Source organism: Drosophila elegans, unplaced genomic scaffold, assembly GCF_018152505.1.
Source record: "Drosophila elegans isolate 14027-0461.03 unplaced genomic scaffold, ASM1815250v1 contig_155, whole genome shotgun sequence".
NCBI classification, from domain to species: Eukaryota; Metazoa; Arthropoda; class Insecta; order Diptera; family Drosophilidae; genus Drosophila; species Drosophila elegans.
The window spans coordinates 19,603-43,020 of record NW_024545520.1 but is presented as its reverse complement, the minus strand read 5'-3'; the positions used below and the strand labels follow the sequence as shown (position 1 = coordinate 43,020).

At 43.2% G+C, this 23,418-nt stretch overlaps 1 pseudogene; it reads left to right on the top strand.

The window, feature by feature from the left end:
* Window positions 1–21,371, top strand: part of LOC121466799 — a 45,496-nt pseudogene extending 24,125 nt beyond the window's left edge.
* The last annotated feature ends 2,047 nt before the right edge of the window (window positions 21,372–23,418 follow it).

The following is a 23,418-nucleotide window of genomic DNA, read 5'->3' as shown; positions in this document are numbered from 1 at the left end:
ACTTAAATCGATACAAATTTTTTATAGAAGGCCATCGCAAGAAGCGACGCGATATTACAATTGGCAAGGCAATCTCATTGATTCGGAGGCAGTATTTAAGTTAAATATACATAAAATTGAAGAGTCTAGTTTCCTGCGATCTGGCCGTGGTTAAATTTTGTGGTTGGGCTGCTCTTAAACCTCAATATTAAGTTTCGACGGCATCATTCTTAAAATCGTCGGAATTTTAATTACACATACAATTGTGAAATTGGGATCGCATGCCTTACTGATCGTCACTTTCAAGTTCTCAGATCGCTGCAAAACAAGATATACCCATAATCAGCGGTGAACCTGAGGAGTGGCCAAAGTTAATCAGTACGTTTGAGCACAGCACCTCAGCGGCACGATTCTCCAATGTTGAAAACATGCTTCACCTGCAAAAAAGCCTGAAGGAAAAGGGACGCGAGATGGTAAGGGATAAGCTTAAGTTGCCTGACCTAGTCCCAGAAGTGATGAGCACGCTGAAAATATCGATCGAAAGAGCAAGGAAGTTACCGCCACCTAAGAAAAACTTGGAAGCCATTATAGAGTTTGTGCTGCCACTATGTAAGCATGCAAGCTTAACGCACATCTGAACAGCCCTACGTTGGTTAAAGAGTTGATAGATTGTGAGGAGTTGAATAACTCCCCACCAGTTAAAAAGCAAGCAGAGCAAGCGCATGCAACCAGTGGCCAACCAGTTACCAGTTACGCGGCGAATTCGCCCGTAGTAACGGTAGTGCGGCGAGAGAGATTGGTGCCCTGAGCACCAGACAAGGGCAGGGAAAGTCCAAAAGGGGCAGCAATAAAAGAGATCAGCGAAGGGCCGTGTGCAGAAGGAAGTAACGGGAGGGCACCGGACTTCGGACCCTGATATTAATGCCGTGCGCAGAGGGCGAAAGGTCGAACGGTTAAACCGTGGACTTTGGACCAAGAGGCAAGGAGACGCCGTTAACTAGCGGTATACAGAGGCCTATATAAGCCGGCCGAACGCAGGAAGAAGGATCAGTTGATTTCTACCAAGTCAACAAGTAACAGTCATCAAGTGAACCAGTAACCAGTGATACAACGTGAAGAACCAAGTAAAGCCGTGCGGAGTCATCAAGGAATTAAGATCGCTACGTCGAGACGTTCGGGACCTAGAGCTAAAGTCTCCGAATTGACACACTGGTGGCTTAGGTCCTAACGGCATCACACGGCTAAGTCCAGGCGCTTTGTCACAACTTCTGTCGCGATTTGAGCTTGGCATCCCACTCGGCGTGTCCGACAGAGTTGAACAAATAGAGTCCTTCGACGAAGAACCGTGGACTCAGAAGGAAAGTGGTCTTGAACTAGCTGTCTGCCTACAAGGACTGCATTGACGAACTCCGGCGTACGCCTGATCGTCCTGCAGGAATTGTACAAGGTCCTGGTGCGACTAGCCCGGAAGGACGCGCGTTTGTTCAGCTAGTGTCTCGAAATGCGTATGCGTTAAGAGCACAGCAGTTCACCGCTAGAGTGCTAGAACGGCAGTTTATCGAATTGTGAACGCTACGCCAACAAAGAGCGGAGCCAATCGAGACATCCGGAGGCAGAGCAAGGACAACGAGGACACCCAGGACGAAGAATACAAAAACCTCGAATTCTGAAGTCTGCAGAGAGGGTAGGGTGGAAGCGTTCGTCTAGAACCTGACGTTTGACCCAGGGACTGCGTTGGCGGCTTCCGGCGTACGCCTGAACCGTCAGGTAGAAACTGTTCAACGTGGGAAGGAGCCGACGGCGGTCAGCAAATACATACGGTTTGAACCTGAACCTCATTCCCCGAGCCATGCCAGAATTGCTGCAAGGCAAGGCCCTTAAGTGGTTTATTTCGAGCAATCAACACTGGAGGACATTGGGAGAGTTCAGCGACAGTTTCCAAAATTATTTCCTGCCAAGGGGATTTTTCTCAAAGTTCGCAGATCAGGTCAAACAAAGGAAACAGGGTTTCGGAGAGTCATTCAAGGATTATATGGTCCAAATGCGGACCTTGATGAGACTCTCCAAATGAAACTGGCGAGCTAATAAAAGAAAACTGCACGCCTGATCTGAAGATTTCCCTGAGAACGTACAAGATAGACGATCTAGAATCTCTAATGGTCCTTGCGGATGAGTATAAGAACTCGAGAAATAGCGAGAGGCATTCATACAAGAAAACAAATTCTCGCGAAGCAAAGCAACAGCACCACAACAGGTTACGTGTAGAAGGTGCGAAGAAAAAGTCGGACACCAAGCGACCATCGACGGACCAATCCAATGGACTCCAAACAAATATAACCACCAGAGCACGTTATGTAGGCCACAGGTCACAGACACACGTCGTGAACCCACACGAAGCATGAAGAGGGTGTGGCGTTCACTGACATTGGGCACGAAGATGCCAAAACCAGCGGCTACTTTTCTGCTGGAATTGCGGCAAGGTTGCCGTTATAAGTGTAGAGTGCTGCCAGAGATCGGGATATGGCCAGCGATCCCAGCCGCAGAGAGGCGAGCAGGGGTCGCAAGGTGTTGTCTCTCCAAACTAACTGGCAAATTAATCGAAAAAGAGCAGCAGTTATCCGCAACGCACACAAAGTCACAATCGACACCGAAGCAACAGCGAGATAAATGGATTACAAGGACGAGATGGCAAGTTTGGTTGGCAGATGGCAGATACAGCGGGATAAGAACACAGCTCGAGGTGGAGATCGAATTTGACAATAAGCGATTGCCCATGAGCCTGCTGATCGTACGAGAAATGGTAGACTCGCTGGTGCTAGGATGGAATTTCCTCACAGGAGTCGGCGCCGAAATAAGGTGTGCCGGACATACAATGGTGATCTCAGAAAGGAGAAGGCACAACGGGTGGTTAGAGGAAAAATTGTGCAAACCACCTCTGAGGAATGCGATGTTGAAAAATTCCTAGAGCAGGAGCTCGCGGAATTTCGAACAATGAGTGGAACATCCAACATTGCCGAGCACCGAATCACCATGAAGGTCGACAAACCAATCAAACTATCTCTGTTTGCCCGAAAAATTCAAGGGTTCAAGGGGAAATCAATGCGAAAGTCGACGAGTTACTGGCGAAGGGATGCCTAGAACACTCGAGAAGTCCGTACAGCTCCCCGATTGTCATGGTGTAGAAAAAGACAGGTCAGTGGAGGCTTTGTGTCGACTTTAGACAGATCAATGCCAAATCCATCAAAGATGCTTATCCAATGCCAAGGATAAATAACATATTGGACCAGTTGAGGAAGGCGAGATAAATAAGCAGTCTAGATTTGAAAGATGAAGTTTTCCGACGCCTAAAGCAGGCAAACCTCAGGATAAATCCGGAAGAATATTATTTCTTTAGAAGCGAACTGGTTTACAAGGGACACCGCGTTACAAATCATGGAATCGGCACTGATAAAAGGTAGCAGCCATAGCCGAGTTGGAACCACATACAACCATCCGGGAACTGCGCCAATACTTAGGCATAGCATCCTGGTACAGGCGGTTCGTGCCCGATTTTGCTCGAATAGTGAAACCATTAAATGATTTCTTGTGGAAAGGCACGAAATGGACATGGACTACAGATCACTAGCAGGCATTCGATGAGGTAAAGGCAAGGCTAGTGGCCGATCCTGTGCTGGCATGCCCGGATTTCGATAAACCATTCGTTCTACAGACAGACGCAAGCGATTATGGTATAGGGGCAGTTCTGACGCAGGAAACAGAAAGCGACGAGAAGGTCCTTTCATATTCAAGCCGGACCCTGAATGGCGCGGAAAAGAACTATTCGACCAGCGAAAAAGAATGCCTGGCAATCGTGTGGGCGATCCGGAAGCTCAAACCAGATTAGCTCAGACCTAACCAGATGCAGGCAGCTGGGAAGATGCTGACGCAGATACCCGAAGAACCATGGGCAACAGTATGCGCAGACTTAGTCGGACCATTGCCAAGATCAAAGCATGGGAACCAGATGCTGCTAGTGCTGATAGATAGATTTTCGAAGTGGACAGAGTTGATGCCACTGCGAAAAGCAACGACAGAAACACTTCAAAAGGCGTTCCGAGAAAGAATCATCGCTAGGTTCGGAGCCCCAAAGGTGGTAATAACAGACAATGGAGTACAGTTTGCCAAGAAATTCCTCAGCGATATGGGCATTAGCAATAATTCACAGCGCCATATACACCGCAGGAAAATCCGACGGAGAGAGCAAACCGAACTGTTAAAACCATGATAGCTCAGTTTGCTGGACAGAAACAGAGTTTGGGACGAGAAGTGGACGGAGATTATGTTAGCGGTAAACTCAAGTACGTCAACAGGGTGCTTCCCGTGTTTTCTCACGTAGGCTCGAGAGCCTCGGTGCGGACTATAGCGTTTGGCAATGGCAGAGTCTATATAGACCGCAGGATAACACGAGCATGCAACGACAAGAAGAGCGGACTATAGCGTCGGGCAGGTACCAGCGTCTTTATAGAACGCAGGACATAAGGATGCACAGTGACCCAGATAACAAAGCAAACAGATTTTGCGTCGTGCATAAAGCCAGAGTCGTCCGTTGATACGCCGCGTAGATTAAGGTGATCCACAGGACAAGAAACCGAAAAGACCGCAGGCCAACAGCAATCCGTAGCGTCGCCAAAATCTGTAGGAATCGCGGAAGACCACGACCAGTGGTGAAAGAGGTGAGGTAGCATGCCAAGCCGGAAAAACACGAAAATGACGCGAACACACATAAACGGCCACAATTAAAAAAAAAAAAAAAAAAAAAACACAGACACCTAAAATGCACTACAGCAGATCCGGCAATCTTAAATGAGAGATATACATGAAAACCGGGTTCGCAGGGAAACAAACCACTTGTCAATTAATGCAGAACGATGCAAGAGAGTGATGAACCTAGCAGGGTCATTGACCCCGGCCCCAAGGGCAGGAAAGGTCAACTCTGCAATCCTGGGCCAAGCTTTGAAGGAAAGAGACAATAAGTAAACAATAAATCGATAGGAAATTGCGCTTACCATATCATTGTGCGAAGTCATTATAAACAAGGGATGGGGGCACTTCGATTTAAAGCGGCCGATTGGCACTGTACGATAGTGTCGATCGGTGGGCAGAAAATACTGGATATATCGGCATATGGAGCTACACTGTGGAACATCGATATCATCGGGAGGCAACACCACGCTAGGTCACGGAACCGATAGCAACTGAAGACCGATCGGCTTGGCGGGGAGTAACCATACAACGGAGAGTCACACTGCGATAACACCGATAACAGGTGGAGACCGATCGGCACGACGTGGAGTGTCCATCCAACGAAGAGAACAAAGCACGGAAAACGAGAAAGTCAACGGGGGAAACATCTGGGGCGGGAATTCAAAAGTCTACGGAGGAAACATCTTGGAGGTAATTCAAAAGTCTATGGGGAAACGTCTGGGCGGGAACTCAAAGTCTACGGGGGAAACGTCTGGGGCGGGAGAATGTGAGGAGTTGAATAACTCCCCACAAGTTAAAAAGCAAGCAGAGTAAGCGTGTTCAGAAGGAAGTAACGGGACGGCACCGGACTTCGGACCCTGATCGACCGGTAAAACCGTGGACTTTGGACCAAGAGGCAGGGAGACGCCGATAACTAGCGGCAAATAGAGGCCTATATAAGCCGGCCTTGCGCAGGAAGAGTCGATTTCTACCAAATCAACAAGTAACAGTCATCAAGTGAACCAGTAACCAGTGATACAACGTGAAGAACCAAGTAAAGCCGTGCGGAGTCATCAAGGAATTAAGATCGCTACGTCGAGACGTTCGGGACTTAGTCTCCGAATTGACACACTGGTGGCTGAGGTCCTAACGGCATCACACGGCTAAGTCCAGGCGCTTTGTCACAACTTCTGTCGCGATTTGAGCTTGGCATCCCACCCGGCGTGTCCGACAGAGTTGAACAAATAGAGTTCTTCGACGAAGAACTGTGGGCTCAGAAGGAAAGTGGTCTTGAACTAGCTGCCTGCCTAAGAGGACTGCATTGACGAACTCGGGCGTACGCCTGATAGTACTGCATGAATTGTACAAGGTCCAGGTGCGACTAGCCCGGAAGGACGCGCGTTTGTTCAGCTAGTGTCTCGCACAGCAGTTCACCGCTAGAGTCCCAGAACGGCAGCTTACCGAATTGTGAGCGCTACGCCAACAAAGAGCGGAGCCAATCGAGACATCCGGAGGCAGAGCAAGGACAACGAGGACACCCAGGACGAAGAATACAAAAACCTCGAATTCTGAAGTCTGTAGAGAGGGTAGGGTGGAGGCGTTCGTCTAGAACCTTGCGTTTGACCCAGGGATTGCGTTGGCAGCTTCCGGCGTACGCCTGAGCCGCCAGGTAGAAACTGAGCCGACGTCCGGTGCGACCGGCCGAATAGAGCAAGGGACAGGAGGCTGCGGCTGCGAAAGGCGTACGCCTTGAGAGCACAGTGCCTGTTCACCCTAGTCTGGGAACGGTGACGCATCCGTAAGCCTTTAATCCCGCCGAGCCAAAGGCAACAGAAAGCATAGCGAGCGAAATCATCGAGGGAGACACCACTCATCACATCACAACCCAGCGAGACGTTCAACGTGGGAAGGAGCCGACGGCGGAGAATATTTCCACATTGTCAATACAAAACCCCGGCCGAGGGTCAAGACGACGAATAAAAGATCATTGTATGTTCCCAATCTTTCTGTGCGTTATCACTGATGAAAAATGCGGTCGCGTTTATATAAATTTGGTGGGACGAACACTTAAATCTGAGCTAGCCGCACGACATTCGTAGCGAGCGAAGAAAAAAAAAACAGGTTCGTTACAAGCTAAACTCCCAAATAATCATAAGCTTAACTGGGTCTTTCACTCTCGCGACGAGTTAGTACCTTCTATCAAGGCATTAAGTGACTGGCTTTACTAAATAGCACAGGCAGCATCAACAGTCGTGGCTCAATTTTGCTGTTAACACCCACAGTAGCTTTGCAACAGATGCTAACTATAATCAATCATCAAACGCGAATCATCATGCGAAGCGAATAATCACTGAGTAACACAATGCGATCAATTTAGATTCAGCGATATGGAGCAGAGGTGGCAAGTCATTAAAGCCTGTAAGTCTTTTTTTTATGCCTGAGAAATCATCGAAATAATTATCGACCAAAGAATTAAGGAGTGATCGGGTGTACGTGAAAGCACCACTTCACTCTGACAATGTCCCCGATGCAGCCAACGCTACGGGAAATCAATGACACGAAATCAGCTATCAAGGCGATGTCGAAGGCAACCAGTTCTTTCGCGTCGTATTCGTAACGCTTCATCCCGCAGGCAAAAGGATAGACATTTTCGCCTTCTTGGATGAACGGTTATCTGTGACTAAAATCGACGAGCTTGGGATTTAAGGCACACCATCACCGATTTGATTGCAGTGGACTGGAGAGACCACAAGATTGGAAAGCACATCCTCTGGCGCCGGTGCAAATGAATTCTACTGGCTCATAACGTTCAAACAGTTGCGAACATCGCATTGCCTAAGACAAACTGTCGACGCAGACGAGTTGCGCAGTAAATTTAACTATCTAAACGGTTTGACCTTGAATTTGTAGTCCTCGCAGCCAATGTTGTTTTTTGGAACAAACAACTGGAGAATTGATGTCCCTCGCAAGATCCGCGAAGGGAAGTGGAATGAGCCTATAGCTTTCAAATGCTTGTTAGGATGGAGCATCCAGGGATCGGCAAACTCAAAATGCCAGGTATCTTTGCACCTTTGCGATTGCAAATGGCAGATACGATGCATTGAAAGCGCAATTCAACATCGATTAAACTTCTGCCGAGCGAAGACTAGCGAGCCGTTCAAATCCTAGGCCAGACATGCCAAAACAAATCCGGCGCAATGGGATACAAGACCATCCCGACAGTCGCACAGCTGCCGCCTAGAATGCATGAGAAAGAAAAAAAAGAAAATAACAATGAACCAGATTTATACAGGAAAATCGATGATCAAATCCAAAATTTTCTTGCTAACTGATACGCTATTCAACTGTATGACGAGTAGGCTAAAAGGGATGAAAATCGAACCAGGTACTGATATTCATAGCTTACCACTTATCAACGTGCTATTAGCGTTCAGAGTCGGTAAAGTCGCAGTAAGTAGCGATAGCGCCGATATGTTTCACAGGATCAACATTCGTAATGAGGACATTTTCTTTTTAAATTATTTTTTCAGCTCTCTAATAAGTTCCTTCACGCAGTTAGGAAATGCCCTTGTGGGAATCTTGCTTTTTCCCAAAATATTAAGCACTCCCTACACATTTGCACTTTCACTGAGAGTTCGCTTGACTTGCCAAATATTATAAAATAAAACGGTTCCCTCCGACTTGAGGGTAACTTTGCTATAGTGATTCGAAGACTAGGTAGCCCGATAATGAAAATATTTTATTTATCACTTCGTAATGTCACTGACATTTTTACTCACAATAGTGCACCAATAACACCAAAACTTACGAATGAAATTTTTTCTAGAAAATATTGGGTTATTATGAAAGTTTTAGGAAGGTATGCTGAAAAATATATCGAACATGAAAAATAAAAGACATCCTAGAGGTCATGCATGCCTAGTGGTTTCTGTGGTATGATGTAATCCGAAATAAGTTAAACATTTACGGTATGCGTGCTATGAGCTTCGGTATCAGCTGTGCACCATTCGTAGCCCACTATGTGCGCGACAAGAATGCCGAAATCAATCAGCGTCAATTCCCATTGGCTTTATTGACTTTATCGACAGCTTGAGGGACGAGCAAATGGAAATCAACTTATCCAGCCAAGTATGAGGTGGAATTCAGATTTGAAACTGGGCGTCAAATTCAGCAGCCTTCTTTATGTAGCTGAACAAAGATGGAATCGCCGAAAACCAAAAGCCAGTCCAGTTCGGCGCTTCAGAAAGGTTTTGGGTATGTATTGGGATCCCCAAAACGAATTATTTAAGTTTGTTTGCAGATTCGCCAAACTTAAAAGAGATGTCCTAGCCGATACTGCAGTTCAGGTGTCAAGTCGATTTTTCGACCCTACTGTCTTTCCATACAATCGGCTTAAAAATATTCTGCCAAACATATATAAATATATTTTTTTTAATTGCTTTGTTGAATATTTTCTTTTCGGATACAAACAATAAGTGTATCAAATTTTATGGAAATAAACTTACTAAGAGTCGTATGACTTTCTTATGGGGCCCTGAAAATTATTGCTGGGTTGGCAGGTCGTTGCGTTGTAGGCGGGTTCTGCTGGAAACCCGAGTCTAGCCTTTTGCGAGATGATTTTTGTGGTCGCTTTTTGTTTGTCTGTTTCATCTTTTACTGAAATAACTAAGAATAGTCTATGATCAGCATTCGTTTCAAACAGACGCGTTTTTTTATTTCGTTATGACTCAGCGCAGTGTTGCCGTTACGACTGTGCAGCTTCGCGGTTTTGAGGCGGTTCGATGTTCATCGGTTTGTCATCGCACTTTCCACACTTCGTGTATTGATTTGCCTGAAGATGCAAAACAATTGCTAACCAACATGCCGAATCTATTATGGTAATGTGATAGCTGCGTAGTGGGCAATAATTCGCACTCAAAAACAGACGGGATCATGGAGGAACCGCGTGAACCTAAAAGCCTAAACTTGTATTTAAATACAAAGTTTCAAATCGCTTTTCCCGAATTTGTGGAGGTCCCGACTAATGTTAACACCAAAAAGCTAAAGAAGGAAAAAGTTGCCAACAAACCTTCGGCTTCATCAACTTCCCATCATATCAATCCCGTCGTGTCAGACCATAACCCTCCCCTAGAAAGCTCTAAGGTTGTCTCCAAGAAGAACAAGAAGAATTGTAATAACAAGAAGTGTGTTATTGGTTCGGCGTTCGCTTGTGATCATCTTGAAATATTGCCCAGCAAATGATTTTTGCACATTTTTGAACACAAAGCCAGAGGCGCTGTGCAAGTTTGCTTCTGACAAGTTAAAAAAAAATCTGACAGCACATCATGTCATTCATTAACAAAAACAGATGTAGATCTAAGCTTTCTGAAATTCATCAGCTTTAAGCTTGGACTCCCGGAGCAGTATTATCAGACTGCCTCCATTCACCGCTCAAGCTGACCATAATCAGTGAAGTTGAGCCGATTCATTGACTTGAATAGAGAGCACTTGGAGTCTACCATTGTGGACATATTGGGAGGAGAACCATTACGTACATCTACTCCTGCCAATCTTCCATAAAAAAAACCCAATAATCGACGTCATTGGCACTTACGTCATTAGCGCTGCAACGGCTCGTCGGTCGACGCTTGGATGGCTTAGCGGTGTTGTTGGACTTTCGCTCACTTCCTCATGGTTGCCAACGGGAGATTGTAAAATCTTACTTTATTACGGACGATTGCTCTCTCCACAAGTTTCTCTCGTATTGCCTCTCTTTGATGATGAGCTTTCTGCATCGCGCTCCCAAGGGCACTCACCGACTCTGACAGTATCTGCAAGTAGGTCGTCTACGATTATGCGAATGGATTGTAACTATAACCTTTGTAATGGTAATTTCCCCCTTCCAATATGTATTTGAACTGAATGGCGTACGGCTCTGAAAGGCTTTTTAGGAACTGCGACGCAAAGGGTGCCTGTGGATTTCAGTATACCACTTCATGGCTTCCGTTATGAAGCTATGGTAACGGTTTCAGAGAATTCATCAGACAAAAGAATTAAAATGTACTTTTAAAACATATCTGGAATGAGAACCAAAACTCAGTCCGTCTCATAAGCACATCCAACCACATTCCTGTCTATCGCAAGGAAGAGGTATGTAGCAGAATGCAGTGCGATAGAGGTGGAGGTGTCATCGTAGCTGTCCGCCGTATTTTCTGCTGCTGGACAGTTGTACTTTTAAACGAGGACTCTCTTCTGGACCAGTCGGCTGTCGAGATACCTGGATCGTCTGGGAAGACTGTAATAGTTGCTTCTTATACTCTCCCTGGAAGTGACTTTACGCTTTATCATCTTGCATGCTAGCATATATGACTCTGTTGGTCTCGTTGTGACCGGAGATTTCAATTTGGGATCTGTTGTATGGTCATGTGATCCGCAATTCCATGCTATGGTGCCTGGCAATGTACACTAGTCATATCAAATTATTGTCATTGATGATTGTTATAGTGTGGGCCTCACACAAATAAATTATATTTTTAATGAATTAATATTCATCAATTCTATTGTTCATTCCTCGGTAAGCTTTGCTGAATTTATTAATTCTATTTGTGATGTTTATGTATTGTATTCTTTGCTATCAAATGCTTGCATTGAGTCCAACTATACTAACTTCCTTGTCGCTTTAAAAAATACTCTTGACAGGTACAGGGTTCCTATAGGCTTCCTTGGTATACTAAAGGTCTCCAGAAATATAAAAACTTAAAAAACAAGTTCTACAAAAAATTCGTTAGATGGGGTAATTCAGTAGATGGTGATTGATATAGACATTATAAGCGGGAGTTTCTTAATAAATTTCGATATAATCAATACATTTCCGATATTGAAAATAGCTTAAAGTGTTCTGGCGCTTTATTAATTCAAAGAAATCTTCTTCTTCCATGCCCTCAACTATGTCATATGACAATGCTACCGCTTACTCTGGGACGAATATTGCATACTTATTTGCTTCCTTTTTCTCGGCTAATTTTAAGCCTGCTTGTGACTGGAACGACCAGCAAATTCTAAATGTTTTCCAGGAATTTTTATTATTGGTTCCCTTGAAATAAATGATGAGGACCTTTCCGAAGCTATGTATATCTCATTTTGACGACTCCACTAAGCCGGACATTGATGAAGTTCCTCCATTTTAAAAAATGCTACCATTGTCTTTTTTAACACCATTAAGATGATCTTCTCTTCTTTGCTATCTCAAGGTAAATTTATTTCTAGATGGAAAATTTTACCGGTTCATAAGGGCGGAAGCATGTCTGAGGTCTATTGCAAATAAGCAAATTTGCAAAGCTATTCGAGAGAATAACTTATATTGACCCTAATCAGCACCGGTTCATACCTGGTCGTTCAACGATCTCGAATTTAGCTATTTTCTCGAAATATTGCATAAAAACCTTTGAGTTCCATTCGCAACTGGACACAGTTTATACTGATTTCGCCAATGCGTTTGACAAGGTTCCTCACTCTGCCTTGCATGCAAAACTTTTAAAGCTTGGTATTCATTGTTCTTTTCTAAATTGGATCTCATCGGATATAGCAATCCGGCTTTATCATGTTGAAGTCTGCGGGTTTGTTTCTAAGTCCTATGAAGCAACTTCTGGTCTTCCTCAAGGTAGATCTCTTGGTCCTCTAATTTTTATTATTTTCATTAATGATATTAAATTCTGCATTTAATCTGCCAAGTATCTTCTTAATGCGGATGACCTTAAAATTAACATGCCAGTGAATTCCATAAATTACAGTAATTTTTTACAACCTGACTTGAACAAAATCAGCTTATGGTGTATTCAGAACAATTTGCCTCTCAACCTAAATAAATGTTACGTTGCTCGCTATAGTAAATGTATCTTTAATATTCTTTCGCCATATGTTATTAATAACCACTCACTCTCTGCACTTACCGAGATTATGGATCTTGGGGTCCGCTTTGACAGTCATATAAACCGTATTCTGCCAAAGGCATATGCAATGTTCGGATTTGTCAAAAGAAACACTCTACTATTTAGGGTCCCATACTCAAGACTGACAGTCTTCTCAGCATTTTTGCGTTCAAGGGTGGAATATGCTTCCTTTATTTGGAAACCTTGCCTGATCTTTCTTGATAGTCCCTTCCTATTAAACTCAATTAAATTTAACGCCCCAGCCAAGAGTCTCCGTACCGTCGTCCCACTTAACGAAAGCGCTGCGATGACCAATTATGCGCGGAATGAGCCAATTTTAAGAGCTTTAAGACTGTTTAACTTCTTGCCAGCCAGTATTTGACTGGGGTGGGGACCCAAGAAAGATGTACTTAGGCAATTGCTTAGGGAATATTTTTTAATTAATATTTAGTTGTAGAGTTAAGTTAGCTGATAGCCCAGATAAGGATTAATCCATTGGCGAATAAATAAATAAATAAGAATGCCAAGGTCTCTGTGGATGTTTTGGTTGCGAAAACACCATGGTGCCCCAGTGATAGTTCTCAGGATTTTTGATTGTGCGCGCTGTATGATGTCTATATTGCTGCTGGAATAGCTGGGAGCCATATGTCCAGATGGGCTTGAGAGTGGAATTGTACAGCAGGACTTTGTAGTCCAGAAGCAGGGGCGATCGAGTGGAAGCTTTTGGCTTTTAGTTTTAAATGTAGTTTCTTGCATTCGATGTGTCCAGGTTAGTCGTCTGTTTAGGTGAGTCCAATTTGTTGCTTAGTTTTATGATTGCGTTATACAATAGCCTTCTTTTGGGAGTCACGAGTCGTGATCCCCAGTGCGTATGTTTAGCATTATAGTCTCGTGCAGCTATGAAGCGATCTCCAAGTAAGTTGTAAAATCCATGAATTGTCCTTCAGAGATTGTAAAGCGAGGCGGGCGGTATACGGCGGCTATAGAAAGATTTACCAGGCTGCACTATGATAGACGTGGCCTGCAAGTAGTTTGTTGCACGCCGTGGGCTTTACCATCTGGGTGATCTGTGAGGGAGAAGGTGTAACTTCTTATTTAGAAGTTGTATTTGCTTGTGAGGTGCGTCTCTACCAGTAACATAATGTCGATATGATTTATATGACCTGTGTTTTCTTTCAATTTTGTGCCGGGAGACGCCATTGGCGTTCCACATGGTTATTCCTAGGTTTGCCATCAGTTATTTGGACTGCTTAGCTGCAAGTAACTGTAACACCATGTTCTGATTTTGAACCAGTGTTTGCATGGTCGTTTTCATGGAGGACATAAAAATTGCATGGTAACCATCAATGATTCCACTGTGCTTTGTGCTTTGTGACTGTCCTGGGACCTGCAGAAAGTTTCCTAGATTAAACTGGAGTGGGTTTTCTGTTCCTGATCGAAGGTCATCGCCGTATGAGAAGCCCTTCTGGGTATTAAGCTGACCAAATGTGGATCTTGCAGTCGTGCCGAAAAAAACATACGGCGTCGTTTTTGAGTACGTGTAAAAGTTTTGAGGATTTTGATTACGCGTGGTTGTTCAACTCCTTGCAGAGCACACAGCCTCTGTAGTTAGCCCTCTGATTTCCTCCGCAGTTACCACATTTCTTCTTTTGGGGGTCTTCCTTGTTGGCAGGGCAGCTTGCGGAATTGTGAAAGCCTCCACAAACTACACAGACTGATCGGAGAGTGCAGTATGTCCTGGTGTGTCCATACTCCTGACAGTTTGTGCACTGGGCCATTCCCTTAATGTGGCTCTTCCACCGTAATTCTTCGGTGCAATGGGTATTGCAGGTTATAGATAGGATGAACTTCATTTTTCTTCAAGATTTCTGCCTGGTTCCAGCTCTACCTTGAAGAGTGGTTGTGGCTTTTTGTTCTTGTTAATGATCTTACTAAGGTTCTTTGCAGAAAATCCGTTTTTTTTAAGGGCATCGATAACTTCATAAGGGATTATATCGGGCTCGATTCATTTTAATACAACCTGCAATACGTTGCTGCCTTAGCTGGTACGTGAAAATACCTAAACGTATTTGGACATAACATGAAAATGTCCGACCCCGACCAGCGCAACAATATTGTTGACCAGGGCGTTCGAGCTTTTCTCCCTAATGTAAGCTGGTGGGGAGTTGGGTCTCTTGAACCAGTTCTAGTTGAATTTCAGCTAGGAGCGCAAATCTGTTGCCGTTAGCAGAAAATATCAGCAAATATCAACTTTGATCAAGAGCTACCAGAATCATTATTGGAAGATTGGCACCAGTGAAAGCTGTTGCTGCATCAAGTTGCAGGAATAAATATTACAGGATGTTATTCCCCAGCGTTGTCCGAAGTGAGCTAAGTCGATCTCGACATCTTCGTCGACGCTAGCGAATACGCTTGTTCTGCTGTATGCTATCGGCGAGTATCCCAAGAGAACAGGCTGGACGTAATGCTCGTGGCTGCCAAAAGCAAAGTGACACCTTTAAATTCACTTTCGGTCCCTCGCATGCAGCGTCAGACCACAGTCAAGGACTGTGCTACCATGGCTGGTTATGAATCCTCGCAACTTTCAACAATTTGTGATGCACAGAATCAAAGAAGCCCTGGACAACATTCGTGCTGATCAATGGCGATGGATCCCTTCAAAACTTAAAGATGCCTATGGAGCCACAAAAGTGATGGGAAACAATCGGCTGGACATATGGCTTTTCGAGCCTGAAATACTGTAAAGCGGACAAAATAAGTGGCCATCGGTTTCTTCGGAGCCAAAGGAAATTTTTTAACTAAACTACGCAAACAGCTATATATATTATAAGAAACCTTATAAATATCCCCACACATTCGACAAAAAAAACAAACAAATGAATGAAATGATGGAACAGGGAATAATTCGTAAATCGAAATCTCCTTACTGTTTACCCATCTGGAGGGTTCCTAAGAAAGCTGATGCCTCGCGAAAAATGATATATAGAGAGTAATAGACTACCAAAGTTTGAATGAGATATCCATTAAAGATACATTTTCAATACCCAGGATGGACGAAATATAAGGCAAATTGGGAAGGTGTCAGTATTTCACAACAAATGATTTAGCAAAAGGATTCCATAAAATTTAAATGGATCCCGAATCAAACGCTAAAACAGTATTCTCAACAAAAAATGGCCATTACGAATATACACGAATGCCAACTCAAAAATTCTCCCTCTACTTTCCAAAGATGCATGAACAAGTTATTAAAGGAACTAATTTATAAAGATTGTTTAGTTTATTTAGATGATATAGTTCTTTTTTTCACGTCATTGGAGGAATATATCTTATCACTAAGGAAAGCTTTTGAAAAGCTACCCGACGAGAATTTAAAATTACATTGGGACAAATGTGAATTCAGTGCATTGTGATTAATTTGTGTTAAATAATTTAAATCATTTTGGTGATTTAATTTGTTGCGTAACAAGCACTGCTTACACTTGTTTGTACTGACCACAGTGCATCAACGTCCAAATAAGAACATTGAACAAACACGAAGTAAATTACTTTACAATAGAAAAAGAACTTTTAGCTATCGTATGGACTACAAAACATTTCAGATCATAATTGTTTGCCAGACCTTTCCAAATCTTAAGTGATCACAAACCCTTAGTTTGGCTGAGTAACATTTAAGAACCAAACATGAAATTACAAAGATGAAAAATTAAATTAAATGAATTAGATTATCAAATAAAATATTTAACAGCAAAAAAAATTATGTAGCAGATGATCAAGGGTTAAAATAGAACAAAATATGTTTGAAGATATTTTCGAGGAAAACATGTTAGGAGAAACTGCTAACAGGGTAGATGCAACAGTACATAGTGGACATGAAGATATTTAAAATTAAATTTCAGTAACAAAAAGACCATTAGTTTCTTTCTCGGCAAATTGAATTTTTAAAGGAAAACGAAGAGATCAGGGATGTAAAACATTAGTTTCATAATTTAAAAATCAAAATCACTTACGAAGAAATGTTACATACCTTCGCAAAGGATATCATAAAAGAATATCTATTCACAAAAAAGAGCGCAATATACTTTCACGATGATTTCGAATTTTTTTGTTTTCCAACAAGCTTATGTAGAAATAATCTATCCAAACCCTTTAACAAAAGTAGTAAGATGCACCAAGAAGTTAGAAGATTTCCTTACATATGCGGTACTTAAAGAAAATATATTTAAATGGCATAAATATCTTTTACACCCAGAAATTAAAAAAAAAATGCTAATTGGTTCAGAGAAGAATAGTATTTCCTAGACTATCAAATATTAATACAGAACATAGTTAACGAATGTGAAATTTGTAACGTTGCAAGAACAGAACATAGGAACACAAGCTTATCTTTCGAAACTACTTCAGAAATACAAAATATAATAGAAACTTTTGTTATAGATTTTTATATGCCAGGAATTCAGCAATTCTTGCACCAATGTGTTAAATTCAGAAGGAGTCCAAATTCAAGTTACTACAAGTAAAAACGGTATATCAGATATAGAAAAGTTTCATAAAACAGCAAACGAAAAACTAAGAATAATAGGAAGTGATACAGACATCAAAAATAGGTATACTAAGTTTGAATTAATTCTTAATATTTATAATCATAAAACGAAACACAATGCGACAAATAGAATTCCAGATGACATATTATTCCGAGTAGACTATTTGAAATGGCCAACATTTAGGGATCTTTTTACAGCAGTTTATGTCAACAATCCTAGGTTGACATCGGTGGAAAAACTATTCCATCTCAACGCTAAAACTAGCGATGAGGCTAAGGCAATCGTAGCCAAATCTCTTCTTACAAATGAGGTTTTCGATTCAGCATGGAAAGCGCTTCGAGACCGTTTCGAAGATAAGAGACTGCTAGTAAATAGCTAACTCAAACTTCTTTTTAATTTGGGTTCCGTAAATCTCGAATCTGGCCAGGCTCTGAAACCCCTACAGAGCACAATCCAAGGGTATTTGATAGCGGTGGCTCATTCCAACATTTCCACAGAGAACTGGGACTGTCTCCTGGTATTCTTGAGCACCAGTAGATTGCCAAACCTGACCCTCTTCTTATGGGAGCAGTCCCTTTCATCCAAGTCCGACACTCCGACCTGGGATAAAATGAACACGTTTCTTAGCGAACGATACCGAAAGCTAGAGGCGATTGAGGTGATTGAAACCCAGCCACAGTAAACACTCTAACGCTAAGAGTCAACCCGTTCCTAGGAAGCTCAACTCCTTCGAAACCAAGGTGGTCACTAAACCAAAGAATTACGATCTGTGCTCAAAAGAAAGTCATCCAGTGCGCTTATGCCAGCGTTTTCTCCAGATACCTGTGTATGCGCGAACAATCTACATAAAAAAAAGCAGCAAACCCATTTCCCGTGGGTCAACTTTCGCAATTAGTTCTTCTGCAAGCCCAAAAAATTTCAGCGGTACAGGGGGCCACCACGGTCTAGAAAATCCGCCCAGTGTGCAGAACTATTTCGCAACCGGTGCTAGAGCGGTTATGATAGGCACGGCCATTATTGAGATATGCCACTTGGGAACGTGCTCTAATAGACTCGGGTTCTGAGGCAACGTTTATTTCGGAACGCCTGTTCAATCTGATTAAGCTGCCAATCCGCCTTATCCAAGCTCCAGTTTCGGGCTTAAATCAGACCGTTTCCGCTCAGGCGACCAGGCTCTGCCATTTTTCTATTCGAGCCCCCAATAAGCCAGGCCTTCAGCTAGAAACCACAGCTTACGTTTTGCCTGAACTGGCTGGAATGCTTCTATCGTACCCTATTCTACGAGATGCGCTGGTTGATTTACCGGCCATTCCCCTGACAGATCCAACATTTTTAGATGTTCGGATCGGAGCCGACACTTTACCGTCCATGTTGCTGAGCGGCATGCGCACAAAAATTTGTGGCTCTCTTCTAGGTCAGGAAACTATTTTCGGCAGGGTGCTTGCCGGCCCGGTGTCCAACGCATCATGCCAAAAGCGGGTAGCAGCTTTCACGACCCAGATAACCGAAACGAGTTACAGGGTCTTAGAAAAACTTCTCACTAAGTTTTGGGAGGTGGAGGATATACCAACAAAGAGGGTAAATGATCCGATTCCTATTGCGAGAGCAATTTTCTCCAAACCACCATTAGGGACGCAAGCGGGAGATGCGTGGTAACTTTACCGTTTCGCGAACCCGAAAATTTGGGATTCAAATTGGGGCACTCGCGATCCATTGCCTAGCCACTAAAAGATCAATATGACACAGTCATTCAAGAGTATTTGGATCTGGGAGAGAGAGAAGTTCCCCCGTCTTACGATACTCCAATCTATTATCTTCCACACCACGCTGTGATCAAACCCGAGAGCACCACCACTAACTTCGCGAGGTATTCAATACTTCTAGCACTTCAGCAAATGTGACAAGCTTAAACGATATTCTTCATGCTGGTCCAGTCCATGCTGGTCCAGGATTGTAGAATCTGATTTAACCATTTAGATCTTGAAGTGACGTTATTTGCAGTACGTGTTCAGTGCAGACATTACAAAAATGTACCTTCAAATCTGGGTCGATCCCAAGCATAGGCCGTTCCAAAGAATTTTATTCCGGAATATAGAAGTAGAAGTAAGCGATTTCGTGCTAAAAACCGTCACCTTTGGTGTCAACTGTGCACCGTTTCCTGCACTACACGTACTCCAACAGTTGGCAGACGGAGAAACGGATTTCCCTAAAGCGACCAATATTATTCGGCATTATTATGTACGGCATATTATGTGTACGTACCCGACGTACTTGCAGGGGCCAATAGCATACAAGAGGCTCGACTTGCTATCAGCAAGTTTTGCCACTTTTTTAACCTCGCCGGGCTCCCGTTGAGAAAGTGGACAGCTAATCAGAATAACATATCCCTAACGAGCACCTACTCCACTACGACTTTCGCGATATCAATTCCGAAAGCACTGCCAAAGCATTTGGTGTTCGGTGGAATGCGACCTGGGACGAGTTCTATTTTGTTCCACCACTAGTTTCGATTGAATCTACTTATACGAAGAGAGAGGTTCTTTCCCAAATCGCGAAACTGTTTGACCCAGCGGGATGGCTGTCCCCGTTTATTGTGCGCTCAAAAATCTTTATGCAAGAAATTTGGTTGCAAGAGTTAGGCTGGGATGAAAATATCCCCACAGAAATGAATCAAAGATGGCAAGAGTTTTTGCGCAGCTTTTCCGAGCTCAAGCAAATCCGTATTCCTAGGTCGGTTGGTTTCCAGCCCGAGGTGAAGGTAGAGCATCATGGGCTTGGTGATGCGTCGCAGAAGGCATATGGGGTCGTAATATACTTGTGGATTGAAATAGGACATAATATTATGACACATCTGCTTACCGCCAGAACCCGAGTCGCACATGTTAAAACGGTGTCCCTTCAACTGCTCGAGCTGTGTAGGGCATTGTTGTTGTCAGAAATGATCGATTCCGAATATGCCAATTTCCAATTCCGACATTTCCTGCTTGCCTGATTTCACCATCGTCCTCGGATGGTTGAACAAACCGGCATGACACTGGACCACGTTTGTAGCCGACCAAGTGACCAAGGTTACTCAGGTGTCGAGCGTTGAGCATTGGTCTTGGGAGCTGGTTCATAGCCAACTCTGGTGGCAAGGACCGGACTGGTTATAACAGCCAAATGGCAAATGGCCAACACAGGGACTTGTGACTCCAGTTACAGACTTAGAGAAACGTGCTGTGAAGATCAATTTCGAAAAGGCCCTATCCGACGATTTTCTGGAACGACTTTCCAAGTTGGACAAGTCTCTGCGGGTCCTTGCGTACTTGTTATGGTTCAGTCAACGCTGCCGGAAGATGCCGAGGGGCCCAGCTGACCGGCCTACAAAGACGGAGGTCCGAGAAGCTGAAAGAGCCCTTATTCTATATGCTCAGCGTGAGGAATATACCCAAGAGCTTAAATTCCAATTCCAGTGTCCAGCCCGATAGCCAACTTGTCTCCAATCCTAGACCAGCACGGCCTGTTTAGGGCATGTGGTCGCATTACTGCTTCAAAAGCTCTTCAGTATGACGAGCGCCATCCTATTATACTGCCATATAACTGTAGGCTTTCTCGTCTGCTCGTCCTTTTTTCACACCAGATTTCCCTGCATAGCGGCAACCAACTAGTGGTACGCCTCATTCGATCGAAGTATTGGATTCCTAAAATCAAGAATCTGGTAAAAACCGTGCTCATGTACAAGAAGAGAATTCAGACGCAATTAATGGGAGATCTTCCGACCGATCGATTTTCCTTTTCCAGGCCATTTACATATACTGGCATTGATTATGCAGGCCCATTTGAAATCAAAAAACTATACAGGCAGAGCATGCCTCATTACCAAGGGATATGTTTGCGTGTTTGTGTGTTTCTCTACAAAGGCGATCCATTTAAAGCCCACTTCCGACCTCACAACCGAGAAGTTCCTCGCGGCATTTGCCCGATTCGTAGCGAGAAGAGGTTGTCCTCAACGGGTTCATTCGGATAATGGCAAAACCTTTGTGGGGGCAGTGACTCTACTTTCTCTTGATTTTATGCAAGCGATCAAGGTGTCTGTGACTGATGCCTATAGCCATCAAGGACTTTTGTGGCGTTTCATTCCACCCGGAGCTCCACATATGGGAGGATTGTGGGAGCGTGGAGTGAAAAGCTTCACTTCATTTTTCTACAAGTCGACGTCAAGTTGGAAATATACGTTTGATGAGCTCTCCACTCTTCTTGACAAAGTTGAAGCGTGACTTAATACAGTCGAGATTAGTTATGTCCAGATGAATTCTCATCTCGCTCTCGGTCTGTTAACAGTCTCCACCTCCGCTTTAGATTTATGTAGAGTTAGTTAGTCCTAATTACGAAGGCTAAAAGTGAAGTTCATTATTGTGATCGTGATATGAAATAAAAGGGGAAGATAAAAAAAACGAGCGAGTCGCCATTTTATACCAGCAAATTCTACGGGCAGAATTCCGCCGCCCCCCCAAGTACTCAGTGTATAAGTCAGTTTGTACAAAATTCAACGATTTCATGGGTGTCTCTATCTTTTGAAATACTACTTTAGGTGGGTGCCTGTCATACTTTATTGTCTGACATGACTCGCATTTGTTTCTTGGTAATCTTGATTTTCATATAAGGAAAATAGATTACACCCCTCATTTCCCAAAATGTCCCATCTATTCCTCTGTGAATTCTTGAAATATGACACTTCTTTATTTCCTTCCTCTGCTCGTCAATGTCTGTGATTTCCTGCATGAACGTTAGGAGCCTCACTAGTTTCTATAATCCACTCTTCATAAAATATGCTTCAAAAGATTTTTCTATTTCTTTAAAGATTCCATAAGGGGCATAAATCGCAAACATTCTATGTGGCTTTAATAGTTCCTTCAAAATTTTTACAATTTGTTCTCCTTAGAAATTTTCTAGTCTGGTTTGTTAAGGGTGATATAACCGACTTATTTGCTTTCGAGCCAATCTCGAATATTAGTTGAATATTGAAATCATTCAGTGGCTTTTCTGACACTTGAATTCTCTCTTGGAAACCTACTTCTGTATTGTCAGCATCAGCACACGTAGCCTGATTAGAATTCAACTGCGAACCCTTCCATTAAACCACTTCATAATCATATTCCAATAGATGCAGTTTCCACCTAACCAACTTGGAATTGGGCTTCTTAAAGCCCATTAATCAGTTTAGTGGACGGTGAACAGTGACTATTGTGAATTTATGACCGAACATGCATGGTCGGATGAGTTTTATACCCCAAACTGTAGCCAACATTTCTTTCTCCACCGTGGAATATTTGACTTCTGCGTGGTTTAAGGTTCTGCCGCCAAATGCTATAGATCTGTCACTCCCCATTGCCCCTTGTGACAACACTGCACCGATGCCGAAATTGCTTGCATCCGTGGTCAATATAAATGGCTTTGCAAAATCTGGGTATCTTAAGAGGGGGTCATTACATTATAGGGTCTTGCAGTGTTCAAATGCCCGAATATATTCGTTATCGAGAACAATTTCTCGCTTCCCTTTTATTCTTTTTGTCAAGGGTTTTGTAACCCTAGCAAAATTCCTTATAAATTTCTTGAAATATGTAATCAATACCAAAAATGATTGTATTTCCTTGCCTGTTTTTGTTAATGGAAAGTGTTTTATGGCTTCGACCTTCCTTGGGTTTGGCCTAAGCCACTTCTGGGTTTCTACATGACCCAGGTACTCTATCTCCATTTTGAGGAACTCAGACTTATCTGCTTGTAACTTGAATCGAGCTTCAATGATGGTGAATAAACTTCATATTATATCGTCCATGTATACTAAACAGAGCTTTCTAACTAGAATATTTTTCATTACTCTCTGAAAAGTGCTGTTTTCGGAATGGCCACTTGCTAACCCCAAGCCCGAAAAATACATTGCTTTACCCAGTTTATTAAGTACCTCGCTGATTACTGGCATGGTGTATCTGTCCTTCGTCGTCTTCTGGTAAAGCTTCCTTAAATCCACTACCAATTGTCACTTGTGTTTTCCTGACAAATCCATCATCTTTGGTACCAACAATCCTGGTGCACTCCATGGTGAGTGACTAGGCCTGATAACCTCCTGATCTCATAACTCCTGTATTTGTTCTTTTATCTCATCTCTCTGTTTAAATCCATATCTATATGGTTTCTTATGTATCGGAATTTCATCCGTCGTTGGTATGAGTGCGTAACCACGTTGGTAAACGTTAACTGTTTCCCTTTTGAGTTAAATATGTCTGGTT